Raw genomic sequence first — 27,325 nt, 5'->3', positions numbered from 1 at the left:
CTGTGGGTTAAACCACTGAGCCTAGGGCTTGCCGATCAGAAGGTTGGCAGTTCGAATCCCTGCAACGGGGTGAGCTCCCATTGCTTGGTCCCAGCTCCTGCCAACCTAGCAGTTTGAAAGCACATCAAAGTGCAAGTAGATAAATAGGTACCTCTCCGGCAGGAAGGTAAATGGCATTTCCTTTTTTTTATAATAATAATTTTTATTAGTTTTATACAAACAAGACAAACAAAACATACAATATGACACTGTCCCTTCATTTTCCCTCCACCCACCAGTCCACTTCTGCCACCAGTAGTACCCGTGGGCGTTGAGAATCAAAGGGGTCCATTATAAGTTGGGTTTGGCCTCCCCCCTCCCTCCTCCCCCCTCATCCCCTCCCTGCCACTGAAAGGACAGGGATGGAGGAGCTCTGGGGATTGGTTCCCCCCCAGCTCTTTCTTAAGCATACTTAAACAGATACACACAACAACATCAATAATAAAGGAAAATATAAGTTCCCTATTCTTATTTTCTTAACATTATAATTGTGACTTCCTCGATACTCATCCTCCTGGTTTTCCTAACCTCTCTAATTAATTATGGCGGGTTTTCTATTCCAATTCAAAAACTTATTCTTATATTATTAACTTAAACCTCCTCCTTCTTCATGCTGCCCTCCCACAGGCCCCCTCCTGCCACAAGAGGAACCCGCAGGGCACAGCACTTCAAAGGTTCCATTTTTGTGTCTGGGTTTCCCTCCACCCCCTCCTCCCCCCTCTTGGCACCCCCTGCCACTGGGTGCCTCCGAGCAAAGAGAGGAAGACAGGCAGCTCTCTACCCAGACACCTATCTAAACTCACAGATATTAATATTATACTAAAAATTCTTTCCTCAGCCATTCTTCTAACTCCCTCCAGAAAACACAGTTTTTTTTAATACTGTCATATCTCTAATCTAAATCTTAACCATAAACTTTAACACACTCTCCTTCCCCTCTCCCTATGTCTTTTCCCCCAATTGGATCAGCATTTCCTTTAACAAGCCAAGATTTCGAAAACCGTTGCTCCAAAGCCAAAAAAATCTTTTAACTAAAATTTTCACCCCACACCAGTTATTTCCCAATTCCGTCTCCAGGCCTTTGTTCCCCCCTGCCCCTGTCTTTCCCATCCCTCAATGACACCACTCCACATTTTGGTTCCTCCAGGGTCTTCATTTCCATTGATCTTCATGTCCCTTTGCTTCTCATTTTCTTGCTCTTCTTCCTTTTGAAATCCATGTTTTGCTTCATCCAAAATATATTTTTTGTAGTCCAAGTCACATTCTAAATTCTCGTCAGATTATTTCTCCTCACACACAGTCTCGAAATCAAAAGTCTCGAATTCCAAATTGTCCTCTAAGTCCTGAACTTGAACTTCAGTCTCTAGTGATGATATATTAGGATGTTGCCGTTCCTTGTAAATGTCTTCCCATGTTTGTAGATAGTTCATCACAGCCTCCTGGAAGGCTCGAGAATACTTTGTTTTCATACTTCTCTTAACCGCAAACAAACAGGAGATAGGGAGCAAAGGGTGCTGGAAAATTCCTTCCTGTTATACGATCGGCTCCATCTTGGCTGGTCTTCTCCTTTGTCTTTAACTCCATCACAAAACCAGTCCCAATTCCAATTTGAATAATTCTACCTCGTTTTCAATCAGATTTAACCATTCAGAGCAGTACAATAAATCCTCCCAGTCTTTTAACAGTTTGACAGCTTTTGACAGCTGTCAAAGCACTCTTCCCCTTATCAATGCTGTACCTCAAGGGGTGCCGGACTCGGGAGCTGAGAAGAGTTGGAAAAGTCTTTCTTTCTCTCGGGTCCACAATCCCAGAAACTTTTTTTCTCTTTCGGCTTGAGTATATTTAAAGCGCCTCCCGATTTGCCATCAGGAAGAGATCGACTTCCGTGTTTTTTTTTTAGAATCTCTCCTATTTTTCCAATCAATATTTTTAGAGTCCAAATAAGGATTTCACTTACTTTATGGAAATCTTTTGTTTTCTTTGGAAGAATCCGCCGCTTGCCGGGTCAGGACTAGGAGCTTCGCTTCTTGGAGGTAAGATGTAGCCCAAAATGGCTCCCATGATTCCACCCCGCTGGCTCTCGATCGCTCTACTGAGCTCTCAGGCAGCGGGGGATTCGCAAAACGGAGCAGCCGCTGGGCGCGTGAGTCACCGGGACTCTCTACCCGGTGTTTTTACGGGGAGTCCGCTCGCTCTGCGGACTTCCCTCCCCCCTCCGCGAGGCCAGGGACTTCGGAGCACGAAGTCCCTGCGTCCTTCTTCTCCGGCGCGATGGACCGGAAGCGGTAAATGGCATTTCCGTGCACTGCTCTGGTTTGCCAGAAGCGGCTTTGTTATGCTGGCCACATGACCTGGAAGTTGTATGCCGGCTCCCTCGGCCAATAACACAAGATGAGCGCTGCAACCCCAGAGTCGGTCAGGGGTCCCTTTACCTTTATGGTTGGAGGAAACTGATTACAGTGGTACCTTGCAAGACGAATGCCATGCAAGGTGAATTTTTCGCAAGACGAATTTGTTTTGTGAAAAATTTGTCTTCCGAATCGTGGTTTCCCATAGGAATTTAATTAATGCGTTCCTATGGACAAAAAAAAGTCATTTCAATGCATTCCTATGGGAAACCGCGATTCGCAAGACGAATTTTTCACAAAACGAATGGACTCACAGAACAAATTAAATTTGCCTTGCGAGGCACCACTGTACATGGATCCATTCCAGTCTGGCTTCAGGCTTGGTCACGGCACTGAAACTGACAAGGTAACCCTGGGTAATGACATTTGTTGGAAGAAAAATAGGGAGACTGCCACCCAGCTCGTTCTCCTTGACCTCTCTGCAGCTTTCAACCACAAAGCCGGAGTTGGGGGTCACTGTTCTGCTCCTATGTCTAGAGCCATTTCCAGAAAGTAGTTCTGGGAGGCTATTGTTCAGTACCATGGGCATCATCCTGTGGCCTCCTGCAGGTTTGAGTCTTGTTCCTCCATGTATTCCTCCATCTATCTGAAGCTGCTAGGAGCTATCAGCAGGAGATATGAAATGAACTGTTGTCAATATGCAGATGGCATCCAGCTCTTACTCTTTGTTCCATCTAAATCAGGACAGGTAGGTGAGGTGACAGACTGGTGCTTGGAGGCTGTGATAGGCTGGATGTGAGCCAATAAATTGAAGCTGAATCCTGAAAAGACAGAGGTGTTGTGTGTTGCAGAGGCAGCCTGCTGTGGACAGAGTTACAGTCTTGGGGGCACCTTGGTGGCTTGGAATGGCTTTTCCCAACTCTGTCTAGTACACCAGCTGCGGCCTCGTTTGGACAGAAATGAGATTTTGTGCCCCCAACAATTTTGCACCCAGGCCAACCGCCCCATGCTACACCACTGAAATGGTGTTCGTTCCATTCCAGATAATTAATAAGAATATCATTAGCCACACTCTGTCACATTCATTGGAATGGAAAATGGAGGAGAAGGTTCTGGAATCCGAGGAAGGAAATACCCCATGGGACTTAATTTTGGAAACAATTTCGGAAATAAAAGAGATGCTCATCCGTATTGGAAAAATAATAACTTCAGAGAAGAAGACTGCTGAACCATTAGAAACAAACTTTGAACTTGTAGATTTGAACTTTGGAAAGTACAAGGAAGAAGAAGAAAAGGAAGAAGAAGAAGAGAGAGAGACTACTGTTCCACCGGTGGGAGGGGAGGAACAGGAATGGGTTTCGATTCATAAGTCCCCGAAAAAAAGGGGAAATTAGAAAAGTTGCCGCCCCAGTGAGAGAGGGGGGGAAGGATGCAGGTGGGGGACAGAAAGAAAAGAAGTTTGAAGATAAAGAGTTGGGAATGCAGCAGGGGAGGAAGAGGGTAGAGCAAGGATTGGATTGGGACAGAGTAGGAGTGGGGTGAAGGTAGAATATGGATTTAATTTTTACTGAATGGATTTAATTTTTACTGAACCTGGAAAGTTTCAAGGAACTAGCTGAAATCTCTGGAGACACTGATTCCAAGGGAAAAGGGGGATGAATTAGTTGTAAAAATAGGATTAAAAAAGATATAGAAAATGATGTGTGGATATTTTTGGGTAAGAAGTAAGGGTTTTGAAATAATATAAAAGTAATGAGAATGATGTAAAATAGGTGTCGGAATTAAAAGGAGTAAGATTTTGGCAAGGATAAATGTATAAGATTAAGGTTTAAAGTATAAGATATGATGTAAAATTAAGACATTCGAATACTGCAAATTTAGTTATTAAAATGAACTCAAGAGGGGGGATGCGGGGAAGCCTATAGTGTTAAGATTTATGATTGGATAATGGAGTTTGGAATTTTTTCTTTTCTTTTCTTTTTTCTTTTTCTTTTGTCTTGTTTTTATTTTCTTCTTTTTTGTATTTTGGCATAGAATCAATAGAAAATATTATTAAAAATAAAATAAAATATCATTAGCCACAACAGCATGATTTACTGAAGTTTGAAGAAGAAGCAGGGTAACTTATATGGAGCTTTCCTCCATAGCTTCACTATCAAAGTCTGTACAAATGTGGCATGTACATTTAACAATAAGAGCTGACCATTTTTCTACCTATGTACTCCACAGATATAAATTAACCCAGATGAATAATTAATTATACCTTATTACCTCATTAACTTAATTACAGCATTAATATTCATTAAGTTCAATTTTTTTGGGAGCAGAATTAACATTTTGGTAATGCTCCAATAGTCTCATTATCAGTTCTTACCCATCACTTATTCTGAAAGTATTAACAAAATAGTAATTTTACATTTTCTTATGTAGAACTTTTTTAGTTACCCTGAACTAGAGAACCAACACTTCGTGTAGCTATTATTGTTATGTGATCTCTAGGTTGCAATCCTTTACTCACGTACTTGGAAGCTGACCCTGCTGAAATCAGCTGAATTTACTTTCGAGTAGAAATGCATAAGACTGTGCCTAAAGTCAATGGGATTTAATTCCAAATTATGTATATGATTGAGCAACATTGATGCAATCGTATGCAGACAAAGCTGCTTCATTACACTTGTGTGTAATGACCTTCTGTAATGGTGCCAAGAAGATATAAACTGACAGAGCTGAGGCCGGGTCACTAAGAGAGGTACACATCACTAAGAATCAAATAAATGAATAGTTGCATTTAGCATGCCTGGTTTTTATCTTCTAATTAACAGTCATGGTTGCTCAGACCCTGTGGTGCATGGAGAGTGGGATTTGACCATCTCCCTCTTATGCTTCCGACGAAAATGGCTGCTCAAAGGTGCTACTAGCCCCAGGGGAAATAGCAGCTTCGGGAGGGGGGGCAATTATCTGAGAGAGAGACAAAAACAACTGAAGCTGCAGGGGGGGGGAGGTTCTGCAAGTACACCTATGCGGAGGGGAGATTCCATGCCCTGTGCCAGATTTAGACCACTGCCAGAGGCTAATCAATGGTGCATGGAGGGGGGGGGGATACTGGAACCAGGTTTCTTATATTTCGATCCCACTGTCCATATAAATGCCATGTCCCAAAGTCACTCACAATGATCAATCCAAAATGCATGTGTCACCAACAGAAAGTGTACATGAATGAAACTAATCAGGCTTACAAACTAAAAGGCAGCGGGATAATAAATGGAAAGGTAGGAGATCAATTTGAAAAGGCCAGAAATGTTTTTAGAGATAGTTGAATTTCTTTTATTGGTTTTAGAGCATTTACACTGCTTCAGTGGTTTTACACTGTGAAGCAGTCTATAAATTTGAATAATAATGCCAAACATACCCTACAACATTTATCTGATGAAAACAGGGACGTCCCATTCCAACATCATCATCATCATCATCATCATCATCATCATCATCATCATATTTATACCCCATCCATCTGACTGGGTTATCCCAGCCACTCTGGGCAGGGCAGCACACACAAAACAAAACAAAACAAAACACCTTCCCTGCATCCAGGTATCTTCTAAAGGTTGCATAGTTACTTATCTCCTTGGCTCACATAAGACATGAATTGGTATTGAGATCAGCTTTATCTTCCCATCTAGCTTTCTTGTGAAAATGGAGGTGGCGCAACTACCCAGTGGCCCTTGCTGCAGTCATGCCCTTCCGTAAATAACATCAATCAAAGTGGAACAATAGAAACAGTCGAAACAAAATAAAAAAAAATCCTTCCAGTAGCACCTTGGAGACCAACTAAGTTTGTCATTGGTAAGAGCTTTCGTGTGCATGCACACTTCTTCAGATACATGAACTATTCTTGTTTGGAGGGAGGAAAAGCATGCGTATTCTCTGGCTAATGGGTTAGGCAGGCAGTCCATCCTTTGCTGTGGTTTTCTTCCAGTGGTCTTCAGTCCCCAAGCGGGTGACAAAGGCCAGAGTGACCTTTTGCAGCCTATTCCACTGAGCAGAGTTTGTTGTGTCAGGGAGCTGGGAAGCAGGTGTCACTCCTCTACATTTCTATTCATGGAATTCAGTGGGACTTTGCATAGGTGTGTATAGAATTTCAGCCTATGAAGAACACTTCTCTACTTATTTATAAACATGCTATTTACCCAGTTGGAGGATGGAGCAAGCTTGCTTTCTCCTGCTCCGTAGGCTAGAAGCTGAACCAATGGATTCAAGTTACAAAAAAGGAGTTTCTGTCTAAACACTCGGAAGAACTTTCTCACAGTAAGAGCTGTTTGACAGGGGAACAAACTCCCACAAGAGGTGGTGGACTCTCTTTCCTTGGAGGTTTTAAAATAGGGGTTGGATGCTCATCTGTCATGGGCACTTTAGCTGAGATTCCTGCAATGCTGGGGGTTGAACTAGGTGACCCTAAGGGTACTCTACAATTCTAGGTTTCTGCTTAGGTATTTGCCTGGTGCCTTTCCTGGAGAGCCTCATTGCAACTATGAAGTCGGTCGCAAAACTCTCAAAAGACATGTTTTGTGTTTAACTCCCCATCTCTTCTACAGTCATACCTCGGTTTAAGTACACCTCGGTTTGAGTATTTTCAGTTTAAATTCTCTGCGGACCTGTCTGGAGCAGATTAATCCACTTTCCATTACTTTCAATGGGAAAGTTCACTTCATCTTACCGTAAGTACGCTTCAGGTTAAGTACTCCACGGACCGTCTGGAACAGATTAATCCACTTTCCATTACTTTCAATGGGAAAGTTCGCTTCAGGTTAAGTATGCTTCAGGTTAAGTACTCCACGGACCGTCTGGAACGGATTAATCCACTTTCCATTACTTTCAATGGGAAAGTTCACTTCAGGTTAAGTATGCTTCAGTTTAAGTACTCCATGGACCGTCTGGAATGGATTAATCCACTTTCCATTACTTTCAATGGGAAAGTTGGCTTCAGGTTAAGTACGCTTCAGGTTAAGTACAGAGTTCCGGAACCAATTGTGTTTGTAAACTGAGGTACCACTGTACTTTCCTCTTTAATGCACTGAATTATACAGTGATACATTTGAACCCAAATGAGCTTCTCTGTAGAAGAGGTCAAGTTCTGTTTACTGGGAGACCCAAGAGATGTAAAACAGCAGCAGCAACGCAATGCATGCATATTGCTCGAGTGCCACTTTCTGTCTTGTGTTCATTTTCACTGTGTTTGACCGAGCTGGGCAATAGCAGGCTCCATATATCTTGATACTTGACTCTGGGTGTTGCTTAAGGTTCAGCAGCAGCAAGTATAGTAACAGCACAGCTGAAATTACTTTCCCGTTTATTACCACAGTTTACTTTTTGATTCCTTAATGAAAGAGGCGCATTTAGTATTCTCTTGGGAGACAAGTGTTACACCAAAACCCTTTGCTTAAATTGCTGCGGCTCACGCAGCAAGTAGCCAAGCAGAAAATAAAATGTCACTTTCGACAAGACTACTTAGTTTGTTGCAGGGAGTGGGGGGGGGAGAGATGTTATTAAATAATTCAAGCAAAAACAAATGTAGCATTAATTAATGGGGCAGAGGAAATGGATTTAATGTTGCAATATTTCTGAAAGGCTATTAGAAGGAGCCTGAAGATCTTCTCAGCTTTATCCTTAGCAAAAGTTATGTATTGTGTAATGTAGCATAAATATCTTTGTGACTAGAAACTATTATGGATTGGTGATTTCAATGTTAAATGTAAGAGTTATTAAGTCTAGCTGAAAGCCACAGAGCGAAATTGAAAGGGAAACCTAATTCATTTCCTGTTTAACATCAACCCTTCTAGCCGTGCCATGAAATGGCTCTGAACTTAAAATTTAACAAATATCATGCAAGGTAATCGAAAAGGCAATGCTTATTTACTTACTGTGAATAGGTCTGGGTACTGAAAATTTGGTCATCACTCTTTCAGGGTGAATTGGAGTTAGCTGACTTAGTTTAGATCTACTGATCTAAACCTTGAACTGGTTTTAGCCTTTGAACTATGAATTCAGGCTACATAAATTGGAACTTTTCATAGTAAATGCCATGGTGCACAAATTGTTCCTCAGGGGCAGAGTGAAGAAGGGATATGCTCCTGTGTTGAATCCTTGATGGCTCAAATTAATGGATTTTGGGTAGTGGGGCAAGAAAACACCTCTACCTGAGACTGGAGGACAACTGTCAATCACACTTGACGGTACTAGACTAGATGAACCAATAGTCTGACTCAGTAAAGGGCCGTGTGATGATACTTTCCATGGAGGCAAAGCCTTTAGGACACTCTCGCATTAATTTGTTTTAAATTTATGTATAATATAAAAACATATACAGGTAGATATGTGTTGGAGTGATATGATTGTGTCATTATGTTGTCATATGAAGAAAAAGATTTAAATACTAAATCTACTAACAGGAAAATTCTAATAAAGTGTATTTTAAAGTTTATAAAGTAATAATAATAATAATAATAATAATAATAATAATTTATTTATACCCCGCCCTCCCCAGTGAGAGCCGGGCTCAGGGTGGCTGACATCAATAAAATTACAATAAAACATAAAAGAAAGAAAAACAATTGATTAAAATGCAGATTAAAATACAATTTAGATGTTAAAATTGTTTTAAAATGCAGCCTCATTTTGAAATGGCCCAAATCAAAACCCAAAGGCCAGGCGAAACAGCTCTGTCTTGCAGGCCCTGCGGAAAGATGTCAAATCCTGCAGGGCCCTGGTCTCCTGTGAGAGAGCGTTCCACCAAGTCGGGGCCAATACTGAAAAGGCCCTGGCCCTAGTTGAGGCCAATCTAGAAGTTGATTCCATATTATAACATGGGCTTAACATTATTTAAGCCCAATTCTGCACACCAGAAATACTTGTAAATGAAGCATATGGTTGATCCTGCACACTTCTGATATTTTTGTTTGTTTTGCTTTCACTAAAAACTTCATTTACTTCATTCTTCATTCATTAAAATCACATTTGTTTTGTTCTTCATTTGGAATTATTTCATCTATGTTTTATTTTCTGTTGCTTTTAGTGGAGGACCTAGCTGCTTTCCTATTACCCAGAATGAGTGAATAATGAATATATTGCCATTCCGAACTCATTATTCACCCCGGTATTCATTTTCTAATGAAAAACAAAGAAAATGAATGGCTTCATTCACTGTGATTTTTCATTCATTACAAAATGAATAGACACCACAACTAGTGATCACTTGGGAGCTATTATCATGTGGGAACAAGTCCTAGGTCTCTCCCACTCATCATGGCTATGTGTTGTTACAGGCTTTCACGGCAATCCTATATAGTCTTCACCATAAATGAGATAGATGAACAGGTGGGGTTTTTTGGTGTGTGTGTGTGTGTGTGTGTGTGTGTGTGTGTGTGTGTGTGTTCTGTATCACTGTCTTAACTGAATGTTCTTAGCAAACCATTCTTCTCTAGTGTTTTGAAGGATGTGTTTTGAAAGATGTGCTTCATGTGTTTCATCAGCAAAGGTGTGTTGACAGGGCTTGTTCTCCGATTTAAAAAACATATAGCTTTAATCAGAGCAAAAGTAAATATCATGGTATCCTTACAGTTCCTCAAGATACTGTGAGCACTAATTAGCTTTTGGAAACCATTTTTTTTTTTTTTGCTGTATTGGCAGTATGTCTGGAACACTGGTTCGGTTTTTAATTAGCTCTGTTAATGCAGATTTTATGTACGGTATGTAAAAAAAACAAACAAATGCCATCACCTAAATAAACAGAAAGTAATTTTAAAAGTCTTGGGTTAACAAAAATTTATACTTTTGCAACATTGCATTTGTTAGGCAATTTGTTATTAATTGCAAGAAACTTCCTTTGTGCTTTAATAAAAGCAACATTTTTTTCACCTAGCAATTTAAGAATTGTCAATAGAAGAACGTTTCAGTTATTTATATCTGGATAGTGGTGCCTTCACTATTTCTTCATGCATCTGCTGCTAGATGATCATATTTCCTCTTGCAGCAATCAGTTAAACAGGCAGATTTAAGTGACTGTTGCACAAGAAGTCCCTCTAAAACGGTTAGTGGGAAGAACTTGGTGACCACATCATAATGTACTTCTGTCATGCATAGCAAAAGAAAAAGGCAAGGACTAGAGGACATCCCAAGTCAGGCCATCTGCACCTAGCTGACAAGTGTTCAATTTCAAGCAACAAGATGAAATCCTTCCTGTATTTAGAGCTACAGTTAGACCTATCTGAAAAATCAATCCACATTGTAGAATGGATCCTGCGCTTGTCATCTGAGGCCCTTCTCTGTGTTGGAGGCCCATCCCATAGAGGTTTGGAGGCTGGCAACAAGAGAACGGGCCTTATCTGTTGCCCCCCCCCCCCCGATTGTGGCACGCTCTCCCCAGAGAGGCTTACAGACAGGTAGTGATGGTCCCAGGAAAAAAAACAGTCCTCTTTACTCAGGCCTATGGCTATTACTTAATCTATGGTCTGTGAAAATGTGGGGGAGTGGACTGTTATTATGATACTGATTTTTTTTAATAGGCTGTCAGTATGCTTTTTATTATGTTTTCATCATTGATGTTCTGTAATGTGTTTTTAATGTTGTACAGTCGTACCTCGGGTTACGAACAACTCGGGTTACGAACTGCGCAAACCCGGAAGTATTTTTGCCGCGCGTGCGTGCGCAGAAGCGGCGTGCGTGATTTGCGCATGTGCAAAGCGTGAAAATAGTGAAAATAGCGCTTTGCGCATGTGCTAAATGGCGGTTCAGGTTACGAACTTTTCGGGTTACGAACTGCGACCCGGAACGGATCACGTTCGTAACCCGAGGTACCACTGTACACTGCCCTGGGATCTTCTGATAAAGGACAGTACAGTGGTACCTCGGGTTATGAACTTAATTCGTTCCGGAGGTCTGTTCTTAACCTGAAACCGTTCTTAACCTGAGGCGTGCTTTCGCTAATGTGGCCTCCCGCTGCCACCGTGCCACCGTGCCACTGTGCCACCGGCGTGCAATTTCTGTTCTCATCCTGGGGCAAAGTTCTCAACCCGAGGTACTATTTCCTGGTTAGCGGAGTTTGTAACTTGAAGTGTTTGCAACCCGAGGTAACACTGTAGTAACACTGTATATAAATTGAAATAATAAGAACAACAGCAACAATTTGTTGTACCAAATATACAGAGTTAATATTCTCCAGTTGGTTTGGCAACTGCTGTTGCAGATTTTTGCACTTATTACTTTGAGAATGGATTGTATACAGGATACATATGTTTCTGAGTGTCCATTTGAACGTAGAAATGCATCCTTGTGTGCCACACTCTGCCATACCCAGCCATGAATAACTTATACCTAGCACATGTAAGATCGGGATACCAATCTTGTTATGCAGCATGGGCGGTGATTGAAAATACCAGCACAGGCTGGCTGGTCAGTAGTCTGTCTTCTCTGCTCTCAGCTGTAGGGAGACCTCAGTGACATGATACTTACTTATCATGTAACCCAACCTGACTGGCTATATGGTTCCATCGCATCATCACATTTAGTACATAATCACTGACGGTCTAGGATTGTGCAAAACAATGATGTCATTTCTGGCAGGAGTGGGTGGTAGAGAAATGGTATCAGAAAACCAGCAGATCAGGTGAGCAAAAGCTGTTAACAGGTGTAAAACCTCAGGCATTTGAAAGAAAACATTTTAATGTGTATCTTAACAATGCTAATAAAATGTAAGATTTTTTAAACCACAATTTTTCAGGTAAATATCAAACCCTTTAAGTGCAGTGCCAGCTTAAAGAGAATGCAAAATTTGGATGACTAGATTGCTACAACATGCAGAGTCTTGTGGCATCTGTCTTGCAAGTTGTTTACAGTCATGCAGTGGGCAAATTTGTGATGCAATACGAAATATCATGATGATATGAATCTGCTGTTATCAGCTAACGAATAAACATACCATAATATGATATTGTCTCTGCAGTGATCTGAAATACCATCTTTGTTTAAGTTTACTTGGCAGAAGCTGAAGTTTTTTCTTAACATTTATGTCGGCATTCTTAGGAGAGAAATCTCTACATCCATCTCCAATTTCTCCTGTCCAGGCACATGCAATCTTTTCTTTACAGTATGTTGTTTCTCCCACCACCAGGAAAGAAAAGAGGAAACTAATGTAGCCATCAATACTTCCTGAAGCAAGAAGCACACTTTCTAAAGGGCAGATAAAAACTGGTCCACAGTAATAATCATAGCACTTAAGGTCTGTTCAATTTTTTTTATTTTTATTGCTTTATCTTTCACCTGCTGTGTTCCTACAGTGGCAGCCTAGAGAACATATTAGTCCAAGCACTAATGCAGCCCACAGTTCAGTTAGCAACACATTTCAGTCGCCAGGAGTGATTGCTGGCATTCAGCAGACAGAGTTAACAAAGTGTAGCCACCCAAGAAGGCTTGCTGATGAAAACACACAGTGGATTTGGCTTTCAAATAAGCTCTCATTTGAGCAACCTCCCCCACAACAAACACTCTGTGAGGTGAGTGGGGCTGAGAGACTTCAAAGAAGTGTTACTAGCCCAAGGTCACCCAGCAGCTGCATGTGGAGGAGCGGAGACGTGAACCCGGCTCCCCAGATTATGAGTCTACCGCTCTTAACCACTACACCACACAGCTGACACACTCTTCTGGAGTATCTTCCACACAATCATTGTATCTTGCTCACTATTACTATCAGTGTCTAAGGTACAAACCTGGGCGGATCTACACACAGGAGGGGGGGGGGAAGCTGTAAATAAGTCAGGCATTTAATCGTGATAACAAAATTTTAAAAACACTATGGAAAATCACAAAGAATTTTTTTTTTTGCCTTCTGGTGTTGCATGTTTATAACGCATTCAGCTCACTGTTTTTGAGTAATATAGCTGAGTCCCTAATCTAGAACATGACATTTTCCAAATTCCCAGACCTGAGAACCTCACAGCCTCCATCTTATTCAGATTAAGTTTCAGTTTATTGGCCCATCACCGGATCAAGTCAATGGTCCAGCCTCGCCTGATTAGAAATAGAGCTGAGTGCCACAGGCATCCTGTACCCCAAATCTCCTGATAACATATTTCAGAGGCTTCATAGAAATATACAGGGAGATAAAATTCATGGAACTTATTTTTTGCCTCATAAAATAGCTTGTAATTGATTGAAGCCCTCAAGTCCAGGTCTCAAAGGAAATACAAATTGAGTCTGCAGTGAAGTAGTGTGTGGGGAAGAAGCCAGTTCAGGCAGAAAACTAGCTTTCTCTTTTTATGGTTGTCTACATGGAAATGTGACATAAAGGCTGGAAACACCAACCTCATTGTGTGGGAATCCCTTGACATAGCTGCCAAGTTTTCCCTTTTCTCGCGAGGAAGCCTATTCAGCATAAGGGAAAATCCCTGTAAAAAAGGGATAACTTGGCAGCTATGTCCCTTGAGCTGCAGTGCCTGGAGACAGACAGTCACAGCAGTGACCAGAGGAGGAATGACCTCTGGGAGGGCCACAGAGAGATGAAACAGCATAGTGCAGCAGCAGCAGCAGCAGCAGCAAAAAACAGACACCTTCGTCTGCTTCAGCTGCAACAAAACATGTCTCTCCTGTATTGGTCTCTACAGCCACAGCAGGTGCTGCAAGCTTCCAACAGTTTGACCTCCATTGTCTTGTGAGTCAGACGGATGCCGACAATAACATGGAGTACAATGAACACATAGGGAACTTGTATGCAAACTACCCATGTGAAACTTGAGATCGGACAAGGGATATACATGTTTGCATGTGTGTCCAGGCACTGCATAATAAAATGACCCCAAATTTGAAGGTTTTGGCAAATGAGATTGCCCTGAATGTAATATGATTACACATCCCATCTTTACTACACAGTAGTAAAGTAAACAAGCATGAATGTCCCCTATTCAGATAATAAATGCCTGTGCACCTTGGGGAAAAAATGAAATATATATCATGCCATTTTCTGTTCAGTTAAAAGAAAATAAAGGGGATTATTACTTAAATGCCAACAACTACTGCTTATTCTGTTGTTGTGATTGTTGGAATGTATGCCTACCAGTGGCGAAAGCATTAATGTGTGTTGCAGTCACTTTCGATATTGAGAGCAACAAATCAAAAGGGAATTTTTTGCCTTATAAGTTCTAAACAAAAGATTTCTTAATGGGGACAGAGAAGGTGAGCAGGCTCTAGGCAGTGGTACATTGAGGACAATAAAAAGTGGGATAATCATTGGTGTGGTTATAACCAAGAAAGTGATTATGTTGTAATGGAAATTTCTTAACAGATTTCTGATTGAAATGTAGGATCTTGTTTTTGTTTTTTCTTCTCCGACGCTGAACAAGTTGTTCTTCTGGAGCAGGTTATGTTCTGGTCACATACTTGCCCCTGGAGTAATCTCACCAAAATCAATGATTTGGGATTAAGTGCTTTGAGGAATCTTGCTAAACTGTAAGAGCTTTGCTTACAGATTCTGGGTTGATGCTGTAAGTTGTTGAAACCATTTTCCTTTCTTTTCTTTCTTTTCTTTCTTTCTTTCTTTCTTTCTTTCTTTCTTTCTTTCTTTCTTTCTTTCTTCTTTCTTTCTTTTTAAAACAAACAAAATAAGTACATCCAGTTTCATGAATGGCATCCCCCTCTACACTCTCTTTATAGTTCAAAGCTGTTCTTTTTTTTTAAGAACATAAAGTGACTCCAATTTCCAACTCAAGGGAATACGCCGTGCAAAAGCTGAAAAAAAAAGCTTATACATGCGGCAATCGGAAGAACAATATAAGGACGGCAAGTCATTATTGTCTCTCTGTTCACTTTGCACAGGTCAAGCATCTTCTGTTTCGCTCCTTACCCATTATTTGCCAAAGGAATTACAAAACATCCACTTGGCGAGCACCATTAGTTATTTTTGAAAAGATATGTTGCTTTGAGATCCTTAAGTCACAATAGTGGGAAGAGAAAAGAAAAGGAAAATATGTGAACAGCCTAGCACATCCATTTACCTTGTAGGTTGCAAAACCCAGGTGCAAAAGACAGACAAAACCATTGCTCTGATATTCTATATCATATTCACAGTCAGCATTCTGGACCCAAAAATGCCCAGTAATCTCTGGAGAACCTCATGCTGTTATGAGTGGCCATAACAAATTTGCCAAGGGTCAAAAACAAAAGAGAAGAGAAACCTGCCAAAACTACAACCACTAGTATATAGCTAAGGTATATCTAACACACTCCATGTGCAATATTGTCCCTTCAGACTCAGTAATGTGTTATCTTTGGGGAAGAATAAGTTCACCTCTATTGTGTCAAGAACATCTTGCAGAATACACCCACAATAAAACACCAGTTTGGAAGCGGCCCAAACAGGCATTTGAAAAACACCCTTAGAAACATTCTCCTTAAAGGGGAATCTGACCTTTCACAAAGCTGGCTCTGGTACTTCCTACACATCTTGGAGAAGTAGAGGATGAAAAAAATAAAATTTTAAAAACCTAACAGCAATTTTAATTGCATTGAAGGAGTACTAGAGTATCATTTAAAAAGTGTAATCATTCTCTTCAACATATGGTACTCATTCTTTATTAGGTTTATATTCCTTGACTTTTACACTCTTTTATTGTAGCTAAATTGTTAGCTAATGCTGGTCTTGGGCAGGAAATATTTCCCTAACTAGCATGGTAATGAAGCCATTTTGCATATGCTGCTTTACTGTTACAAAATAATTAACAATCTTGTTTGTTAATCCAGAGCATTTTTTTCACAGCCCTTATGGTATTGGGCTTGCACTGTTTATCTCTCACACACTGCATTTTTTTTATAAAAAAAATCCAGTTATTTATTTCAGCCAGATTCCTCTCAATCTACCATTGTGTGCCATCTTTTTATTTGCTTTTTCAAGTGACAGTTACTTCTCCATTTTTACAGTGTCCAAATAAAAGCACTTGCCCAGTTTTTATTCATTTGGTGCATCCCAGTCACTACATGTGCCACTAGGGCATAGCTGCCAAGTTTTCCCTTTTCTCGCGAGGAAGCCTATTCAGCATAAGGGAAAATCCCTTAAAATAAGGGATAACTTGGCAGCTATGCACTAGGGCAAGATTTCAAACACTATCCCTTCATGTTCTTGATTAAAAGGGGCTTGCACTAATTTGCCCCCATAAATATTGCATAGCTGCCAAGTTATCCCTTATTTTAAGGGATTTTCCCTTATGCTGAATAGGCTTCCTCGCGAGAAAAGGGAAAACTTGGCAGCTATGAAATATTGGCAAAACATTTAATGGGATATCTAAGGTGTGCTCAGGTTCAAAGTGTACATAGGGAATGCAAGCTTCATCCCCAACATCTTCAGGACCACTGACCTTTTCTCCTGACCTGTACACCATGTTGCATGCGAAGGATTTGCAGGTAGCCTCTACTCACATTTGCTTGAATGCAAGTAGGTACGGTAGCTCTTCACAAGTGGAGATCTTGCTTTGTCCGACTCTGCCCTGGCCCCATAAAGCTTGTGTGAAGACAATGCAACCACCCTTCATTCATGCTCAGCGGGGCTGGCTCAGGATTTCATCATTGCCACGACAGCTATGAGGCTGCCCCAGCCTGACAAAGGAAGCAGGGAAGACCCTGGATCTATCCCTTCACCCAATAGGTGACTGTTTCTGTGGGTGGAATGGCCATCACCCTGTTGTCATGGACCAACCATTTCCTCATTAAGTGTGTTCTGATAGTAGTAATTATCCTTCCCTGTTGGGGATCCAATTAAGATGGCCCTGAATGCTCTGTGGGATTTCCAGGCTAACATGTCAAGTGCCCCTGTCATGGAACAGTGAGATCAAGCACACTGATGTGATAACTCCTGAGTGCACTCTCCAACCCCCTTCCAGAAACAAGCCTTTAGGAATGTGTTCTTGATATTATTTCATTATTATTATTCCTTAAATTTGTATGCCACCCTATACCTGTAGATCTAAGGGTGGTTCACAACATAAAATCACAATATAAAGGACAGAAAATTCATAAGAATTTAATGACACAATCTGCATCATACGGAAGCTAGAAGCTCTCAAAGAACAATGCTTACGTAAAATTTATCAGGGGTCCAAGAAGCAGCAGTCATTAGTATACCTTAAGATGATGTTACAATTAATGAGTGATATCCAACTACTGTCCCCACTGTGTTGTAGACCCTCTGGAGCAGAATTATGGGCGCAGTGCAGGCACATAGGGCTACCAAAGGAGGGGGAATTGCCCCCCTCCAAAAAATCCCCTTCCCTTCCTGTTGCGTGTGAAGACCCCCCCCCCCAAACCACCCCCAAAATAAAGGCACAATAGAGACAGAATTTAGTTTAAGGGTTTTTGGCATTAATTTTTGGGCACAACCTTATGGATTACAGCATGTGAGCGGTTGCTTAGGCATTGGTTCCAGACTACCTGAACCTGCACAGTGGCAAGAACAGGACTGACACTGGGCACCACCATATGTCAGTAAGGGAAAGCATCCTGAGGGAGCGAGAACGCCTTCAATCTCACAGCTCACCCCAGATGCTCCCAGGGGCTCTGGCGTGGCCCTAGCCCCTTGGACAAAAGAAAGGCGAGCCCCTGGATTCCTTTAAAGGAATTCTCTAGCAGCAGCGATGGAGGGGCAGGCACAGCCAACTACTTCCCTTCCACAAAACATTGAACCAATGCCTAACCGCCAACCTTACAAAGTTGTGACGATTTGCTACATGGTGGTCATAAACCAAATGGCAACAGCCAATCAGCCAAATGGCAAAATTCCTACCGGCCCCCTGCTCCAAAACAGATGACCCCCTAGACAGGCATAGCAAGGCCAAAGAACAGCCCTAAATATAGGGAGGGTGGGCAGGTGATCCAATGCACGTCGCAGGGAAGAGAAAGCTCCCAGCAACATGCAGCAGCTTAAATAGCCCCTCAGTAGCCAATAGATGACCCAACAGGCCAAATTTCTACCCCAGCAACTGAGGGGCAACCAATGGGGTGTTGTGGCTATCCAAACAGTCCCGCCCCACAACAGGGAGGCAGTTTAAGTGATCTCACTGCAACACATGCCCTCCATGATGGAGTACACGATTTCTGATGACGAATGTCTCCTATCAGTAGAGGGACACCTTAGCATGTTCTCCTAGTTGCCAATTGCTGTCACCTACATAAAACAATGTATCTTCAAATTCCATAGTGACAGCTAAGAGAATCACAACAAGAACAAAGCATGCAAATTAAATAGATTTTGGAACACTGCTCAGTTAGTTCCTCATTGCAGAATTTGAGATCTCTTGTTATATAGACTTTGGAATTTCTTGTCCTATAATTCCCATTCCTACCCCTCATCGTCTTGTTAAAGACTTAGCAGATCAATTTTTTCCCGTCCTTGAAAGCTGGAGTCTTTTGAAACAGAGCATTATTGTAAATTTCATTTAATAATAATAAAAAAGGTGAAGTCTACTTAGTACAGGAACGGTTGCATCTAAACCAAAAGCGACAAATTCATGAAGGACGAAGCTATCGATAGCTATTATACTCTTCCTCCATGGCCAGAGACAATGTCCTTCTGATTACCAGCTGCTGGAAACCACAGGAGGTGAGAGTGCTGTTGGGCTCATATCCAGCTCACATGCTTTTCATCTGGCTGACTACTGAGAGAACAGGATGCTGGACTAGATTGGCCACTGGCCTGATCCAGCAGGGGTATTCTTATTGTTCTGTCATTTTTAATTTTTAATTTAATGTATTTAGTCTTGTTGTTGAATTGTATTTTAACTAGTTGTTTTATATTTGGTGTTAGCCGCTCTGAGCCCGGCCTTGGCTGGGGAGGGTGGGGTATAAATAAAAAGTTGTTGTTGTTGTTGTTGTTGTTGTTGTTGTTGTTGTTGTTGTTGTTGTTGTTGTTCTGAAGTCTAAAGGCTCCCATCAAGCTGCAGCTAAGCAGGACTGGGCTCTAGCTAGTGCCTGGATGGGCGGCAGACTTGGAACCACTTAGGCTTCTCCTTGGGTTCCACAACAGAAGACTATTGGGATGAAAGAATTGTTGACAAAAGTTTATACTGAAGTATTTTATTTCCACTGATCTAGTGCTATGTTCACTATCAGCCTCCCTCGAGCAGACTAATTTGGTGAGCAGGAAAGTGAAGTTGCCATCTTTGGACCAGACTTAAACTGTGGCCTTTAGCTGCTGGGTAGGAATCACGGTGATGCTGTTTTGGATTATTGGTTACATAAAACAGCAACAATAGGAATTCACCCCCTTCTAAACAGCTGGCTGAAACCAGCAAAGATGAGTCTGTTTCAGCTATTAAAAACAACAACAACAACAAACCAAAGAGTGAACTGTAAAGAGATATATGTAGGAATTGTTGTGGAACACAGAATGCCTGCGTTTTAAGTTAGCCCTTTGCCTCTGAAAACTCAACGGAACCATGAAGTTTTTTTTCCAAAATATAAGGCACTTGTGGGAGATAAAGGCTCCCTTTGAAATGTTTGAATGCAACTTTAAATTCATTAATCACCAATTGAGCTGAAGTGTAATTTATGCATATTCTTTTACAATATGAAATGTGCCACTGTAATTTCCATTGTAGTTGTAAACAATATCATTTCAAGGCTGAAATCAAGGAAATAAAGGGCTAGATAATAACTTTTAATATTGCCCTAGAAAATATGGCAAACATTTCAATTTATTTATTTTTTACAAATGTTTGGGTGTTCACATATTCATCACTGAAAAGAGGATTTGCATCTTCAAAAGGCAATACTATTCTGCATAACATTTGTACACACATATATTTAAGCAAATTTAGACTAAATATTCATATTAAAATCAAAATACATGGAAATTACTAGAGTGGGAGGTGTGGCCAAGGGACCTGTGTGTCTGCTGTCCAGGCGCTGAATGCTGATGAACAATTTCCACTATCACTTCTTATGGTTCTTTATCTTAGAATTAACTTCAAATAACCTTCAGTCTGTCTCCCAATGTTCCTTCTTGGCTTTACCAACCCTTCTTCCAACGAAGCATCAGATTTTATGGGCTGTTCAGGAACCTACACCAAGGAAATTTCTGAGCTCTGGAAAGCCTGACCTTCTTCCTGCAATTGTTGGATACTGCTGTATACTCTTCCTTCATGATTTCCCCTTTCTTCAATTTCTTATACATGCCCTTCTTAAATCTCAGCTGATTTGTAAGCTCCTTATGCAGCCATACCTGTTTCTTTAGATGCGTCCCACTTTTCTTTATTGTTGGAATTGTCTGCATTGTCACCTGTAAGAAACTTGTAGCCATGTTAGACTCCCTTCTCTTTGAGTTCCATGGGTCCCATGTTTAAGATTAAATTTGCTGCATCTTTTACCACTATCCATCTGTTATATAACCATAATTATCACAAATAATTCCACATTACAAGTTTCATTACATCCCTGAAAAAAAAACACCTCACTGTTTAGAGCAGGGGTCAGTAAACTTTTTCAGCAGGGGGCCGGTCCACTGTCATGTCCTCAGACCTTGTGGGGTGCCAGACTATATTTTGAAAATAAAAATAAAAATGAACGAATTCCTATGCCCCACAAATAACCCAGAGATGCATTTTAAATAAAAGCACACATTCTTCTCATGTAAAAACATCAGGCAGGACCCACAAATAACCCAGAGATGCATTTTACATAAAAGGACACATTCTACTTGTGAAAATACATGCTGATTCCCGGACCGTCCTTGGGCCGGATTTGGAAGGCAATTGGGCTGGATCCGGCCCCCAGGCCTTAGTTTGCCTACCCATGGTTTAGAGTGGTCTTTAAGTAAATTACAAATTTACTCCAGTCTTTAGTAAATACTTGATCTTCCTGGTTTGGGATCTTCTCCGTTAGTTTCTCCATCACCACGAACTCCATCAGTTTCATCTGCCATTCTTCTTTTGTTGGTACCTCTCCTTCCTTCCATCTCTGGGCTAGTAGCATTCTCACTGCCATAGCTGCATACATAAAATGTATTTTGTCTTCTCTTGGTAACTCACCTATTATACCTAGTAAAAAGGTTTCTGGTATTTTAACAAATGTATTTCTGAACATTTTCTTTGGTTCATTATATATCATATCCCAGAAAGCCTTTACCAATGTACATTTTCACCACATATGGTAAAAATTACCCTCTTTCTCTTTACATTTCCAATGCAATTTTGAACTTGTTTTGTACATTTTAGCAATTTTACTCGCTGTTAGATGCCAACAATACACCATTGGTCTTAAAATGACCAGAATAAAGAAGAGGAGCAAAGGAGATTTTAGCAGGACCTTTGTCCTATAAATTATTCCATGTTCATGAGTGATGGTTGTTTCCATTGATTTCAGTAGGAACAATACACACGAGCTACATTGACAAAAACAAAGCAAAACACTGAATTCTGAAGAACACTTTGCAAGGATTGATTCCCTCATCATAGAAGAATGGCTCATTTCCCCCTTATCATTTTTTTTTCCCCTGACTGGATGACGTTAGTAGAGACTTCATGGGTTACATGTGTCAGACTGCTATTACAAATTTGAAATTTCCATTTAGCAGAATAATAAACCATGCTGAGCTCTGCGCTGAAGCACTAAAGCTTAGTAAAGTACATTTAGACCCCCCAAAGTTCACCCACGCTGCCTGTTCAATACATGAGCTTTAGGGAAAGGCAGCTGAATTAGAATTTTCAGCTGTTTTAACGATTTTGAGCAGTGCACTATCTGAACTTTAAGGCCTTTTCTTTTTTTCCAACTCGTCTAGTTGTAATGAACATTAAAACTTTTTAATTAAGGGTTTATGTAATTTTCCTATGATTATTGCAACTCTTAAGCTTTAATCATGACTCGTAATAGCATTTAAATTAAAAAAAAGACTCTTTTGCTTTTTTAAAAAATAAATCATTATTTGTCTAGCAAGAAATCATTGCACATTTATTTTACAGAAATTTGTAATTAAGGTTTCTAATTTTAAACTTTGAAGAAGTGCTTTGATTCAAGTAAAATGGCATTAGCAATGACTTACAATGGTAAAAGAAAATCAGCTTAAAGTTCCCCTCCTTTGTGTGTTTTTTAAAAGTGGTTGAGAATATCCTTCCCCACCCAAAAAACGTAGCTAGATATTTAAAAAGAGCAAATCATATCTGAAAAAGAACATTGCATCGTGCTTCAACATGTTTGCAACGTTTTCTTTTCTTTCTCTCCCACCGCCACTAAAAAACAGCTTAGAAGCGCAAACATAGAAACACAAACATAGTTGTGGACAAATGCAAAGCATTGCCCACTGCATTGACCTGAAGGCAACCTTTCTGCACTTGGATCAATAAACCATCTCCCAGAGTGTTTAGATACAGGCATCTTCTTTTCCCACTGAAACTATACTGCATTTAAGGGGACTGGGCACGCTGTTCTCTTAATTCTAAGGTAATGAATTATTTCCAAAAGTCAATCTGAGGTTTTATGCAGCGGCGCTTTCTAAATGGCGGGTCACGGGAGACTTAAGGACTGCCAGAAAGTGGATCTTGAAGTGCTACAAAGGAATAAACAGCTTCCAGATTGGCGGCAGAAGGGAATGTGCTGGTTTCAAATATAGGTAGAGTTTCTGCTGTCTAGCTCGCTAGAGAATTCAATGGGCAACAGCTCCTGTTTGGCATACAAGGCATTAGTAAAAGTTCATAAAGTAACAATGAGCGAATAACAGAAACAACATTTCTTTCTCCCCAAGCTACACAATCTGTTTGAGGTATAAAATGATTCTTTTGAAATGGACTGTGGTTTTTAGGCACCAGATGTTGACCTGCGTTTCAGAAAAATGCATATAAACAACAAACAAAACAAGCTAATCATTATTTGGCCTTTCCATAGGCAAAACAATAAAGGATTAAATAAATGTTTTATATAATATTTTTATTTATTTATTTTTATTTTAAATTTCTATACTGCTTTATCTTTCTTCAGAAAAATCTCAAAGTGGTTTACAGCATATTAAATCAATAAAACATAAATAAAACAATCTGAAGAAAGTCAAATATAGAATATGCAGTCAAAGTAACATAACAGAAAACTAAAATATTATCTTAAATATTTCAAAATAAAACATTACAAAGGAAGTCAACTAAAGAATACACATTTAACACAATGTCCATGCAAATAGTAGAATAAGGTTAAGAGCTAGTACTGGTGGCACAATACATGCAAATACTCTGACACAATATTTTAAAAGATAAATAAAAGGAGCTTTGTTGAGGGAGATCTTTGAGCTTCGGTACACTTCCTGTTGTCCTGCTGCTGTCCACTGGGGACAGTGTGTAGCATGGAGGAGCTATGGCCCTGGACACATTTTTTTGAGGGTGCATGACTAGGCTCCCTCACAAAAGGCTCCCTCAAAGCCACTGGGAGGGAAGCTGTGCCCAGACCTTCTGAGCCTGGCTCCAGCGCACAAGGGCGCTGTAGCGGCAGCTTCCTCATGCGATGGCCCAACACCACCAGCCAACCAGCCATGGCTCCACTCCTGCGTCAGGCCTGATCCAGGCACAGAGAGGCGGAGAGGCAGCGGCAGCATAGCCGCTCTTCTCCTCCACTGGGTTCCGGCGCATGAGAGCAGCAGGAGGAAAGAAGACACAGCCATTGAAGCCACGCGGCTGCCACACGGCTGCCGTGCTTGGCCTTCTTGAAAGGAGTGTAGTGGCAGTGCAGCGGCAGCGCTACTCCAATGGCTGTGGGTTCTCTTCCTCCTGCCACTGCCACCACCCTGGGGCTGCTTTCAGCCTCCTTCCCGTCCATAGCAGGAGGAATTGGAGTTGTGTGTTGAGACCTCATAGCCACTCCCTCGTTGATGAATAAGACACAAGGACAGGGATATTAGGTTAATAGTTATTGGGCAAATTTAGGCCACAACTTTATTGAATGTGAGTGGTATTGACATTTGATCCCAGAATGTCCCTGTCAGGGTGCTGTCAGTGGCTTCTGGCTGGTTGCGCAGGAAAGTATAAAGACAAGGAAAAGTTTATTACCGTCTTTTTTAATTTCAGTCTTTACAGACAGAGGCTATAGAACCCAGCCTCTTGGATAATGGTGTTGTCCCAAGTAAATCTCCACAACCAGTCTCTCCCACTTCCTCATTCGTAACTTCCACGGGAGCTGCTATGTTGTCTCTGTTTTTGGGCTCTTTGGGCTCCTACTTTTAAAGCTCACCGGGTTCTGGGAGATGGAGGGTCTGCAATGCTTTCTAATAACAACATGTCAGCCAGCTGCTCTGGCTCTCCCATGCTTTCCAAGCTTTCCCCCTCATCTGCCTCTGAGCTGCTACCTAAAACCCTTGTTGCAAATCTATACTGTCTTCCTTTTCCTCCTCCCTGGAAAGGTCAGGATGAGGAGGCAGTCTCCACCATTCCTCCTCTGCCCAGTCCCTGACAACGTCACACATGTGACATCAGGATGTTGTGCGTGTCACACCACATGCTGCACTTCACCGCCACCTCCGTTCTCATTTGGAAACTGGTGTGTGCATTCTGAACAGAACAGAGGTGCAAAGAGTTTCTCTCTGTTGTATACAAGTTCAAGAATGGCTAATACAGATGTTTTGTTTCCTTTGGATGAGATGACTGATGGTGCTGCATGTACACACCACTTTGTGCATGTCTCTTATTTTGCTCTGCTATGATGTGGTGGCCATTTTGTGTCATGCAACACACCCAGGGCAGCCATGTTGTGATATGTCACACACACACCCTGGGTGACCAGGGGTTGCTGGTAAGGAAAGTGGATATATGTGCAGTAAATAGTACCCCCTTCTTTTGTTATAACACACATACATACATTTATTTATTTATTTAAGTACTCTGATATCATAATATAATAATAATAATAATAATAATAATAATAATAATAATAATAATAATAACAATAATAACAATAATAACAATAATAACAATAATAACAATAATAATAATAATAACAACTTATTATTTATACCCCGCCCATCTGGCCAGGTTCCCCCAGCCACTCTGGGCGGCTTCCAACAAAATATTAAAATACAGAAATCCATCAAACATTAAAAGCTTCCCTAAACAGGGCTGCCTTGAGATGCCTTCTAAAGGTCTGGTAATTTTTGTTCTCTTTGACCTCTGGTGGGAGGGCATTCCACAGGGTGGGTGCCACTACCGAGAAGGCCCTCTGCCTGGTTCACTGTAACTTGGCTTCTCGCAGGGAGGGAACCGCCAGAAGGCCCTCGGCGCTGGACCTCAGTGTCCGGGCAGAACGATGGAGGTGGAGACGCTCCTTCAGGTATACTGGACCGAGGCCATTTAGGGCTTTGAAGGTCAGCACCAACACTTTGAATTGTGCTCAGAAACGTACTGGGAGCCAATGTAGGTCTTCAATGATGTCTTCAATTATACCATAGAGTATTTCCCCATCCCCATGTAGGAGGCTTGAAAAAAGCATGTCAAAGAGAACTGAAAAACCACAAACATCAGAAGATGAACATGTTTATGATGGCTGAAATTTATCCACGGGTCGTGTTAAATGGCAGATAATTTGCAATTCCTATAAATAGCCTTGTCCCCAAACTATACTGCTAATCCTGATATAATTCAAAATGCTGGATTAGCCAACATCTCTATTAATATTGTTACATGGAAAATAAACAGTTCCCTGACATTTTTAAATTAGCTCCCTGTGTGGTTTCTAGCCTCATATGTTTTACTGCGCTGTACAATTCAGATGAAACTTAATAAACTGAAAATAATTTGACATACATGCAGCCAGTTCCTTTGAATACTTACTCATAGGTAAGTCCTTCTGAGTGCAATCCAATTTGCTCTCAAATAAATGGATCTCAGCTTTCTCCACAGAACTCTTTCCATACACTGATTGACAAGTTGCAGGACATTCAGCGCAAGAGCTCTAAATCAGCTTTGTCTTGGATATCAACCTAAGCATATACTTATTTTCCCATAATCAAATGGCAAACTGTTCTTGGACTGTACTACTTTAGACTGTAAAGAGGAGTGTGATGTAATATGTTTGAATGATTTTTCATGCAGCGGTGGAGGAAGCCACTCAGGCTCCTGCGGCGGTGTGCCCAAGGGCAGGGTGAGCCATCCATAGGGGCGGGGTGCACCACGGGGCTTCCGGAGTCTGCCTGCCTCCTCCCACTCAATTGTCCTACAGCTGGGGGGGGGGCAGCGGGCAGACCATTTGGGCAGCGCGGAGCCTGCAAGCACCCAAGCCACTGCATCTCTCCCAGGAGAGACACATGGCTCGGGCACGCTACAGGCCCAACGGTGAGGGACACCTGGCATTTTGTCACCCTCCTCAGTGGTGACACCTGGGGTGACCCGCACCCCCTTCCTCCACCCCTGAATCCATGCACACAGGAAATTAGCATCTCAAGCAGAGGTTTACGCAACAAACTTTCTACTTGGCTTGTCTCACTAAGCAATGTTACGTTTATCTGGTGCTATTATTTGGCTCTTACTTGTGGGTCCAGAACACAATCATACTAATAATCAGGTTTTTGCAGTCAGGTAAAAGAAGAATAAAAGAAGGCATTAGTGGCATCAGGACAGGATTCTGGCAAAGTTTTCCAACTCCCCACTCAGCAGAATGAGCTATATTTTCACTTTTCACTTTTTGAAGTACAGTGGTACCTCGGTTTGCGACCGCAATCTGTTCTGCAGAGGCGTTCGCTCGCCGAAGGCACACTTCTACATGTGCGCAGATTGCTTCTGTGCATCCAACAAAGGACTGAATGAGTTAGCTGGATACTGAATACCCTCCAACATTTCTCCAATGAAAATAGGGACACCCTAAGGAAAAGTGGGACATTGTGGGATCAAATCAGAAACCAGGACGACTTGTCTAAATCAGGGACAACCTTGGATGGTCTGAAACTG

This window comes from Zootoca vivipara, chromosome 16 (genome assembly GCF_963506605.1).
Source record: "Zootoca vivipara chromosome 16, rZooViv1.1, whole genome shotgun sequence".
NCBI classification, from domain to species: Eukaryota; Metazoa; Chordata; class Lepidosauria; order Squamata; family Lacertidae; genus Zootoca; species Zootoca vivipara.
This window is presented reverse-complemented; position numbering follows the sequence as displayed.